The following is a 12240-nucleotide window of genomic DNA, read 5'->3' on the forward strand; positions in this document are numbered from 1 at the left end:
AGTGTGATATTGAAATGAGTAACATTAGACAATGAAAAACTGAAATCAGTACTGTAATGCACCTACTGTACTGTTCTCGACTGTAAAATACGGCAGGCGTTCGAAATGTTTACGTTCGAAGGCTGTTTCAACCCCTTGCCTATACGGCGGCACTCACGTAACCAACCGGTGTCGCGCTTGGTTGCATATACGCTGCAGCAGTGCCCTCGAACGCCAAACCTCTTATCACTCATTAATCATTGAAACTTCGACTGTAATTGCAGTGTGCTCTAAAATAACAAGTTTCATGCAATATTCTGAAAGTTATCAAAGAGCAAGGAACCCAACATAATTTTTACTAATCATTTTTATCGTTGCTCTCGACTGATACCAATTGTAGACATTTCATTGGACGCCTAGATTTATTTATTTTTGAATGCTACATGTGGAATTTTTGATTTTTATGAAGTTCCTGATTTTTATGAAGTAATTTTTACTTCCGTTTTTCATCAATATAGTAATTGAAACTTCCTGGCAGATTAAAACTGTGTGCCCGACCGAGACTCGAACTCGGGACCTTTGCCTTTCGCGGGCAAGTGCTCTACCATCTGAGCTACCGAAGCACGACTCACGCCCGGTACTCACAGCTTTACTTCTGCCAGTATCTCGTCTCCTACCTTCCAAACTTTACAGAAGCTCTCCTGCGAACCTTGCAGAACTAGCACTCCTGAAAGAAAGGATATAGCGGAGACATGGCTTAGCCACAGCCTGGGGGATGTTTCCAGAATGAGATTTTCACTCTGCAGCGGAGTGTGCGCTGAGAGCTTCTGTAAAGTTTGGAAGGTAGGAGACGAGATACTGGCAGAAGTAAAGCTGTGAGTACCGGGCGTGAGTCGTGCTTCGGTAGCTCAGATGGTCAGTCTGCGTTCGGCAGGGCAGCAGTGCGCACCGCGCTCGGCCGTCCACGCCGCTGCGCGCGCGGAGTGTTTTGTTTACTTCCTCGTCACAGCGCTTCTCAGTCGAACAAGCTGTAATGGCCAACTCTTACAGAAAGAACACTCTTAAGTTCACCTTCTCAAACGAATACGCACGACCCAAAGCACTGGCCGTCGAACGCTTCCTACGCGAAGACGTGAAGATCCCGCGTGACGAACTCATCGGCATACACCTATCGATCATTAGCAGCGTCGTTTATGTTAAGATGACTTCCGACGCTGCCTGCAATGAGATCATTCAAAGGACGCGACATGGACTAAAATTTCGGCACTCCGACGGAAACGTCGGGCCTGTGGATGTCGACCATGCAGGACTTGGCCTTCGGACGATCCGTGTATTCGAACTGCCTTTCGAGGTGAATGAAGATGAAGTCATCGCGGCGCTAAGCCCGTTCGGAAAAGTCCAGAGCCACGTAGCCGAGACATGGGCACAGTTTACGACGTATCCGGTACTTAATGGTGTGAGACAAGTCCGAATCGATCTCAAACGGCACGTTCCATCGTACATTTCTATCGGCGGCTGCCGTGCGGTGGTCATATACGACGGACAACCTCGAACATGTTCCGGTTGTGGCAAAGAAGGACACGTCCGTAATGAATGCCTGCAACGCCGCATCACACAACTACGGCCCGACGATACGACCACCGACAGCACCACGACCACCCTTCCAGTCACCTATGCGGCGACACTGCACGTCCAGCCCTCACAAGGCGCCGTTCATGAGCTTCTCTCTGGTCCGATACACCTGGAGGCGTCCCAGCACCTTGACACCGGCGATGCCGCCCGTGAACATGTCCAACAGCCGGACACACCAACGATAGAAGATCACAAGGATACCAATGAGAGTGTTCTGGAGAATGAAGACCGCATCACAACACCCGCGGCTTTTGTACCGGAACGACGTGAATCTCTTCCTTCCTCAGACACCGAAACTCATTGCCGAAAGCAGAAGTCGCCCAAACGACGAAAAAAACGCCGCAAGACATCAGACTCGACTATTGAGCCCCCTCCGCAGGACGAAGAGATGCCACATCACTCCGACGGAGAACACGATAACACTTTCTCCTCTGCCACGGAGACGCGTCATCCACAAGACGGTGAACCGGCCAACAGAGATCGTGCGCAAGCCCCGCGCCCAGAAGCCATGGAACATAGCACGCCTGTTGTCACCGACGCCATTGAGCCGACTCGGCCAGCGCTGCCACCTCTCGCCGATGTCAAACCTGTCGGACACCTTTCATGGGCGGATGACACGGATTTCCCACCTCCATCTGATGCGGAAATGAGATCTGCTTCTCCGTTAGACCAACACTAAAATGGGGGAAGTTTCTAGGGCGACTCCTGCGACTTCTATGGACTTCCAGCATCCACCACAACAATCTTCACCAGCTACGAACCTATCGGCCGCACGGATCTCCCATCAGGCGTACCGAATAGCTACTATCAATACTAATAATATCGGCTCCCACGCTAAACTTCAACTGCTCCGTGACACGCTACGAGCAGCGGACATCGACATCGCCCTGTTACAAGAACTGAGAACAGCGACTTGGACTGGGTGTTATGGATATGAGACGTACGCCGCCCCTGCAGCTATGGAACACTCAGGCGCAGCCATCCTCCTCCGAGAAGGAATTGCAGTTTCCGATGTCGCATACCTCCCAACAGCGCGAGGGGTGGCCATAACAGTTGAAGGACTCAAAATCATAAATCTCTACGCCCCATCGGGCACTGATAAACGGAGGGATCGCTCCCATTTCTACGCAGAAGATATAACGCCTTTATTCCTCGGTCGATACGATCATCTCATCGTAGGTGGAGATTTCAACTGTGTTCTCGAGCGCACAGACCAATACCCTCATTTCACCACATGTCCCGAACTTCGCTTCCTCGTCCGCCGCCTTCGTCTCCTCGACACTTGGCGAGTGGTACACGGCGACCGCCCGGGGTATACACACATCACGAGCCACTCCGCCAGCCGACTTGATAGAATATACATCTCTAACGCTCTAAAATCAGATCTCCTCGACGCGGAACGTTGGCCGTCTGCCTTTTCGGATCATGACATCTATATCTGTACCATGAACCTACGTCGACAATCTATATGGCGCAGTGCAGGACCTTGGAAACTCAATGTCGCGCTACTGCAGGACCCTGAATGTCGACAACAGGTCACCGACACGTGGCACACCTGTGTTCGACGCATTATGCGTTACGAGACCACACTGCAGTGGTGGTTGCTGTGCGCCAAACCGGCCATCCGACGCACATTGACACACTATGGCAGAGCCAAAGCCAGGTGGAATCACCATACAACTGATTTCTACTATAGCGCTCTACGTGAACTCATGGATCATCCTCCATCCCCGGATCGCCTCCAAGAAGCTCAACGCATCAAGGCAAAGATTTTATCCTTGACCAGATGCCGTCTAGAGGGAGCCATTGTACGAGCTCGCAGCCAAGACAGGATTAACGGTGAAGAACCTTCTATGCATCATATTGTTCAAAATGTTCGTCGACGCCGACAGGCTTTAATGACAACTTTAGACTTACCTGATGGACGACGGCTGACTTCGCAAGCTACCATTGCGGATGCATTCACAACGCACTATAGACTTTTCTATCAAGAAGTACCTGCCGGTGCAGAGGCAATTGCTGAGGTTGCCCAGGAGACACTTGGTACTCTAAACGCAGCAGCTGCAACCCTCCTGACTGCTGAAGTGACCACCGACGACGTCCAAGACGCTGTGGCCAAGGGGTCTCTGAATCGATCTCCCGGCCCGGATGGTTTACCTCTCGAATTTTACAGAACCTTCCAAGATTTGATGATGCCACGATGGAGGGACATGTACTGGGAACTTTTGTCCGGCGCGGCGAACCCGCCACCAATGTTCATGGAAGGCTTACTTGTACCAGTCCCGAAACCCGCAGGAGGAACACGACTCGACAGTTATCGGCCGATCACGTTACTCAATTCGGACTTCAAGATTTTCACACGCCTTCTAGCAGTGCGACTCAAACGTGTCTTACGGGACATTGTTTCCCACGAACAAACATCCTTAGGCGGCGATCGTAATATACAGACAGCCCTCAGTGAATATCGAGATGTGATCGCTGTGGCAACACACTCGCGACTGCCAGGCGCTTTAATCTCCATCGACTTCAAACAAGCGTTTGACCGCGTCAATCATGCATTCCTCAACGCAGTGATGGACCGAATGGCAATTCCCCCGACGTTCACGCAGGTGATTATGCGGCTCCTTCGTGGAGCAACGTCCAGACTTCTCGTCAACGGCAGACTTACGGAACCTATACGGATTGAACGCTCAGTACGGCAGGGTTGTCCATTGTCGACGGTGCTTTATGCCATTGCGATGGAACCACTCATTTGCGGATTACGGCGACGTTTGACAGGTATTCCACTCCGGGATCATATGTTCCGCTGCCGAGCTTATGCGGACGACTTGGCCCTCGTCGTACGTTCAGCGGCTGACGTACAAGCTGCGATGCAGTGGATTACCCGTTACAGTGCAGGGGCAGGGAGCGTTATGAACGTGGCGAAATCATGCGCCATGAAGATCGGCCGCGGCCTTCCCGCAGACAGCGTAGTTCCATTTCAACTGGTGGATACCCTTTGTTGTCTCGGATTGGTGTACACCCGAGACATTCGCCGCACCTCGGCGATTAATTTTCGGGCGCTGCTGCAACGCATCCGGGCCAACATACAAAATCACATACTACGCCCGTTGAATATGTGCCAGAGAGTCACCTTCGTCAATACCCATCTGGCGGCTCGGATACCCCATATAGCGCAGATTCTGCCCATCACTGCGACAATGGCGGCCAGGTTACAGGCGGCATTCGGCTATTTCATTTGTTCTGGACACATCTTCAAAGTCCAGTATGAAGCTCTCACCTTACCGAAGCGGGATGGTGGCCTCGATCTGGTTAATGTGAGAGCCAGGACTACGGCACTTTACACCAATACTATGCTCCGGTTATGGAAAAGCCAAAATGCTAGTTTTACTGGAATGTTGACCACCGAGCTCGCACCTGTTTCGAGACGCCCACCGACGTCTTTGGCACACATCCCACCTTCGATGTCACACATCGGCCGTTTCTTTTTGGAGTACAGCTACATATGCACCGAGCTCCCCAGGACCAGGAAGACGACCACCCGCGACATCTACCGCCTTCTCCGAAAGTCTCCACCCCGCAACCCCGTCGAAACACGTCACCCTCAGGTTTCATGGCCTACAGTTTGGAAAACGATCCACCAACCGTATCACACCACTGACACCACCTCTATGTGGTACCTTCTCGTCAACGGCAAGTATACTACAAGACAGAAACTGCATCGCATCGCACTGGTGGACTCACCCCTGTGCCTCAAGTGCAATGTCGAAGATACAGATTTACATCGTTTTGAGTGTGGGCCAGCAGCAGCTGTCTGGACCCTCGTACAGAAGATTGTGGCTTTCTACCTCCGAGTACCACCACATCACGTTTCTCCCACAATGATGATATATCCCGACACGACCTACTTTCCATCGGCTAAGTGGCACGCCATCACATGGATCAGTGGCATGGCTGTCAACTACCTCTTCCGGGACGACATTGTCGATCCGGCGGACTTTTGGACACGCCTCCAAGTACATCACCACACCCTTCGCCGGCATCGACACTATCGGGCCACTTTCGCGAACTATTTACAGAGCATTTTCACCAACCCGCCTCAAAGCTGGAATCTGAACGAACCGTGCCAGCCAAGACTGGACGATCCCACGTTCCCCTTCAATGGTCAATGATAGAATGCATTTTGTTCTAATGGCGCGCCAAAGTGGAGCATGGCGCGGAAAGTATTCCTATTTTATTTCACTTCTCTTTTCTCCTCCTCTTCTAAGTTTTTTTTCTCCTTACACATGTTTATCCTTTTCACACATAGCTCTCTATCTGCAGCCTATTTGTTTTCTTTCTCTTGTGCTCCCAAAAAAAAAAAAAAAAAAAAAAAAAATTGCTGCTGATGGTGAGACTGTATACTCATTTATGTTAACAAAAAACATAAAAATACAAAAGAAGGCCGTTGCGGAAATATGGCTACCTTTTATGTTTTACGTTTTCAAAGAATATTGTGTTATTTTATGAAGCACGACGTCTTTTATTTTCATACCCAAGAGGTTTTTTATTTGTTTTCTAAAAAAAAATAATTAGTAGAGCACTTAAAAAAATTAAAACAATAAAAAAACTGCAACAAAAAAAGTTTAAAAAAAATTGGTAAAAAAAGGAAAAAAAAGAAAAGAAAGTCCGGAACAACGCAAAAAAAAAAAAATAAAAGGTGGTAGAGCACTAGCCCGCGAAAAGCGAAGGTCCCGAGTTCGAGCCTCAAAAAAAAAAAAAAAAAAACAAAAGTTGGTAGAGCACTTGCCCGCGAAAGGCAAAGGTCCCGAGTTCGAGTCCCGGTCGGGCACACAGTTTTAATCTGCCAGGAAGTTTCATATCAGCGCACACTCCGCTGCAGAGTGAAAATCTCATTCTGGAATATAGTAATTCATTTACAGTTTATTTTCCTTTACAATAAATCCAACACAGACTAATATCGTTTGTCAGCTTCTTCTCAACTGCCTCGGTTTCCATTAAAACTTACACCACTTGCCATGATACAGCTCTCACCAAAAATTCACGACACATACAGTTCAGAGATATAACTAACATGCAAATTTATAGATGGGAGGCAGAGAAACGGTACCCCATGAAGAATAATTTTGATCAGCAAATTAGCACAAAGCTTTACTGGTTTAGTCTTCTACCCGAAATAACAAACATAAAATTTCTTAAAACATATATACCCACATTTAGCCATAACCATTTTTGCATTCGAGTTAAACAGTGTTTGTCAGACTAATAAGCAATAAAAGAATTTTAGTAACTGGTTTAATTAAAGAACATTTACTTGAAAACATTTTTTATAGAAGATTTTGAGGACAGAGCACCTGAATCATTGGTTCTTAATCCAACTGTTTTTTGGAGGTTCGTGGATGATACTTTCATAGTGTGGCCACACGGGGGAGATAAGTTAATGGAGTTTTTACATCATCTTCACTTCATTCATGGGAACATTCTACTTACTGAGGAATTAGAGAAGGATGGTTGTTTGCCATTTCTGGATATTTGGTTTGACAAAAGAATGACGGCTCCGTGGGCCATTCGGTTTATCGTAAGCCCACTCACATTTATTTGTACTTGCACTCTTCAAGTTGCCATCATTCATCCCGGATCGTGAGTGTGCTTAAAACCCTTGTACACAGGGCTCATACAGTGTCGGATGCAGCTTGCACTTTTAAGGACAGTGTTCAGAGACAATGGATACTACACCCGAAAAGTTATCAGGATATTATCAGCCAAGATCAAGCACAGAGACTGGATAAGGAGGAGACAGCGGCACCAACGTCCCTAGCTTTTCTTCCCTTTGTTAGAAACATTTCCTTCCTAATAGCAAATATTCTTAGTAATTTTCAGCTGAAAGCGAATTTCTGCCCACCATCTAAGTTTTAGGACCTACTGGGAACAGTGAAGGATATCTCGGTATTACGGAAGGCAGGTTTACAAAATACCTGTCCAGTGTGATATGGCCTATATAGGACAAACAACAAGCACAATGGATGAACGTTGCACAGAACATAAACATTGCACTGGCCTTCTGCAGTCCAGCAAGACTGCAATTACGGAGGATCGTATCTGCAACGGGAATTCAATGTAGTACGGTAGAACATTAATTTTGGCCACAGGAGCATCTTTTTGGGACTCCATTATAAAAAAAAACCTTTTAAATACGCATCGCGGAAAATCTAATGGATCGTGACAGTGGCTACCAGCTGGATAATGTGTGGAATTCCACAATCTCCGAGATTCGCTTCAGACGAAGACACCAAAATACTCCTATGACTGCGGCGATCGGCAACGCCGAAGACAGCTGATCCTTGCAGTTCCATCAGCGAGTACGCTGCTGCCGGTTCGTGTGGTCCTTCTGTCACCGTAACTCTGACACATGCGCGGCAATACTATCAGCGCGCTACATAAGGTGGAGCAGAGATCGTCTTCGCCATCTAGAGGGTTGGATCCCCTCCTTCGAAAGCGTCAGATTGCAAAGCCTGGGCTACTCTCAGAGTGGAATATCCGTTTTCGAAGATTGTGTCTGTCTGTCTGTCTGCCCGCCCGCCACTTGCTGCTGTAGCTGTTCGTCCGTCCGCCTGCCTGCTCGCCGTCCATCGTCGTCGTCGCCACCGCCGCCGCCGCCGCCGCTGCCGCCGCCGCCGCCTGCTGTCCGTCCGTCTGTTCGTCCACCATCAGCACCCCCACCTCCACTGTCATCTACACCTCCCCCTCCCCCTCTCCCACAGTCACTTCCTGGAGTGCCACCCCTGGTCTCCCTCCTTACACTTCACCTCCCCTTCCCCCACTTACCCATTCCTGTATCTCGTCCTCTGCTGTATACCCACACCTCTACACTCTTCCTCCAGCCTCCACACCCTCAACAGCTCCCACTACTACCACCGCCCTCACATACGCCTCTGTTGCCGCCTCTGCTGCCACCCGTCAGGTGGTCGGCTTCCCCTCTCTTACCCACCCCGTCGCTTCATCGTCTGCATCTCCTGCACCCACCACGTCGCGCCGAGCCACCGTCGCCGCCACTGAACCGGCTGCTTCTGCCGGCGCCTCCACTACGCCACAGGGATCTGCCACCCGCCACCTCCCTCTCCTCCCTGTCCCTCTCCTCTCTGTCCCTCTCCCCTTCTCCCAGCCTCCAGTCTCCAAAAAACCCCAAAAGCGCGTCATTACCGACTCTGCTCCCGCCACTTCCCACAAAAACTCGACACCACCTCCCACTCCTCCTATCGTCTCCATGGACACCACCCCACCTCCAGCCTCCCATAACCCGGCCCCCACCCTCCACACCTTTGTCCTGTCAATTCCTGATCCTAAGTTCCTCGATGCTCGTACCCTCACCGTGGAGGTACGAAAGTACTTACCTGGTGCTCCCATCTCCCAACTCATTCCCCACAGGGACTCAGTCCTTATTGAGTCCCCATCCCTGTCCTTTCACACGGACCTCCTCCGTTAACTCCCACGAGTTGTTTTTGGCCCCCACGCCTCTCTGACACCCTCCCTTTCCGCTTCCACTCCTCGTCAGCCCCAGCCTCCCCATCGCTCCCCCCCCCCCCACTTACACCGCTGTGATCACCGAGCTCATCCCAGTGATCACGGAGGATGAAATGTTGGCAGAACTCCCACCTGGACTTGGAAATCCGCTCTGCCTGCCATATCCACAATGCCTCTGGTCACACCTACCTCGTGTGGGTCTTCTCTGAGTCCGCTCCCACCATTGACCATCTCCTCACCCAAGGTGCAGTGATATACCACCGTCGCCACCCTGTTGAATCCTCCAAATCCCCTCCCCAATCCTACTGTTGCCAGCGGTGCCTGATGTACGATGACCACCTGACTCCCAACTGCAAAATCCCTCCAACCTGACCCCATTGCAAGGCCTCCCACTTTCATAAGAACTGCTCCAACCTCGCTGCTCCACCTTCCTATAACCTCTCCAATGGCCCCCATCCCACCTACTCCCACAAGTGTAAAGCTAAACCCCCTCCAGCCACCCCTGAGCTTACAGTCACTGTTCATCCTGTTGATCCCCCTGTCCATCCCAACAATTCCTTCCATCCTCCCCCCACGGTCGAGGACATCATCCGGTTCCTTACCGTTGTACTCCAGAACATTCACCCTTTTAAGCCCCCCAACACCTTCCAACAAATCTCCCTTGCCGCTCGCTCCGTTTCCCACCTGAACACCTTCGCCACTTACTCCCACAACCCACCCACTTCACCTTCACCCGCCTCGACACCCTAGTTTAAGCCTCTTCCCTTCCCTCTCTTTCCCCCCTCCTTCCCGCCATGGTGCGGCACGAGTATCGCATCCTCTTCCAGAACATTTGCTCCTTCTGCTCCAACAAATACCTCCTCATGCACACCCTCTCCCACCACCAGGTCGACACCTTCCTCTTGAACGAAACTTTTCTCCAGCCCCACCATTCTATCCGCACCTCTCCCTATATCCTCCACTGCACTGACGCTCCTGGTCCTCGTGCACAGGTTGGAGTCGTGATTGGCCACCTTAAGCATATCCCCGTCTGGCCACAACCTCTCCTCAATGACCCCACTGAACACCTTATCCTCAGCGTCTTCTTCCCCTCCCTCACCATTACCTGTGCCACCATCTATGTCCGCTCCACTGCTCCTCTTCCTTATGACTTCATCTCGCACACTGACCGCACCTTCTCCACCTACGTGATTGCCGCCGGCCTCAACATCCATAGCCGCACTCCTGCCACCCTCCCTATCAACTCCCCCAAGTACTGGTCAACCTTCCATCACCTACTGGTTCCCTTTCTGCTCCCCACTACCCCCTTCTCCATAACAATCGCCCCCTTCCTGACAACCTCAGTGAGGCCAGCCACTTTGCTTCCCACCTTTCCGAGGTCTTCTCCATCCCAGATGATCCCCACTTTTATTCTTCTCTTTTTCCCCACCATCATGGAATGTGCCGATACCTCAGTCGCTCCACTTGCTCCTAGTCTCCAGTACTTGGGGCAGTTGCCCCTCTCCAACATAAACACTCCCATCACAGCACAAGACATTAAACTTAGCCTCCAGTCCAAATGCAACACGGCACCTGGTAACGACAGTGTCACCTACCACCACCTTCGAGAAAGCCCTTATTCCTTCCTGACTGTCCTCACCCATCTCTATAATGTCATCCTCTCTATGGCCTGTGGAAGACCTCCTGCGTCCTCTTATTCCTCAAACCCAACAAACCCCCTTCTGCCGCCTCTTCCTATTGTTCCAACTGCCTCACCTCCGTCTTCAGTAAGGTCTTTGAATCCATCCTCTCCCACCGTATCCATCAGCACCTTACTCAACACCACCTCTTCCCCCTTACCCAGTGTGGCTTCAAATCCCCCTCCTCTGCTGAAGACCAACTCCTAAACCTCATTCACCTTCTGTCCGTCCAGCTCAACTCCCGTCGCTCCGCCATTTTTGTTTCCCTTGACCTTCAAAATGCCTATGACTGTGTATGGCATCCCAGTCTCCTCTTTAAACTCCAAACCTACGCCATGCCTATCAATTTTGTCCGTCTGGTGCTTCCTTCCTCTCGCACCGTCCTTCCTATGTCACCCTTGTATACGGCTGATATGCCGAAGCCACCCCCACCAGTCCACCTTCTCCAGTATGCTGATGACCCCTCCAAAACCCAGGCAATCATCATAGGCCGCACCACCCTCTCCTTTCGCCTCAATGATTTCTACCTCACCCTTTATGATCGTCCCATCCAGCTCACCCCCACCCTGAGATACCTTGGCCTCACCCTCGACCGACACCTCATATGCACCCCTCATCTCCAGACCATCCAGCGGAAAGCCCATTCCCGCCTCCGCCTTCTGAAACTCCTGTCTGGCCGGACATGGGGATTGCATCCTTCTGCCATCCTCCACACCTACAAATCCCTCATCTGTCCTATCCTCCGTTTGTCAGCGTTGCCTGGATCTCCGCCCCACCCGCTTTTACAAGGCCTTCCAAATCCTTGAATGCCATGCGCTCCACCTTGCCTTCCATATCTGCCTTCCTTCCCCCACACGGCTCCTGTATGAACTGATCCCCTTCCCCCACCTCCTCCTGTTCCTCCAACATCTCCGCATCCTTTACATTGTCCACAGGCTTGTCCCCCCCACCTTCTGGTTTCCTCCTTCCTCTCCACCCCCCGCCGTTGCCGCGCCTCTATAGCTGTATTCCTCCCTCTCTCCACCTCCACACCCTTCATCTCCTTCATCAGGGCAATTTCCAGCGCCTCCCTCTCCCGGATGACGAACTCCGCCATGACATCTACTCTTCCTTCCAACTATAACCTGGCCTTGTTCCCTCCCTCCCCAGGGCCCCCTTTTTCCTCTCCCCTCTTAACTTCGGCTGTCTTTCGGCTGAAGAGCAGCACATATGCTGCTGCCAGCCCGCCCCGATGGAGAATTGAAATACAATAAAAAAAAAAAATCGTCTTCGTCAGTCTTCGATGGCTCACCTGAAGATGAGTGATAGGTGTCCCGTTGAAATTTCGTGAAGTTTACAACGACCGGCTGCCATCGTGAATTGTCTCTGGACATTAACCACGGGCTTCTGGTTCTCTGCCATTTTCATAGCCCGCCCATTGGAGCCTAGA

General features: G+C 50.9%; 1 protein-coding gene across 1 annotated transcript in view; it reads left to right on the plus strand.

The window, feature by feature from the left end:
* Window positions 1-12240, plus strand: part of LOC126101510 (NACHT and WD repeat domain-containing protein 2-like) — a 1881963-nt gene that overhangs the window by 1264133 nt on the left and 605590 nt on the right. The gene's annotated exons all lie outside the window — the stretch shown is intronic.

The sequence above is a fragment of the Schistocerca cancellata genome, chromosome 9 (assembly GCF_023864275.1).
Source record: "Schistocerca cancellata isolate TAMUIC-IGC-003103 chromosome 9, iqSchCanc2.1, whole genome shotgun sequence".
NCBI lineage: Eukaryota > Metazoa > Arthropoda > Insecta > Orthoptera > Acrididae > Schistocerca > Schistocerca cancellata.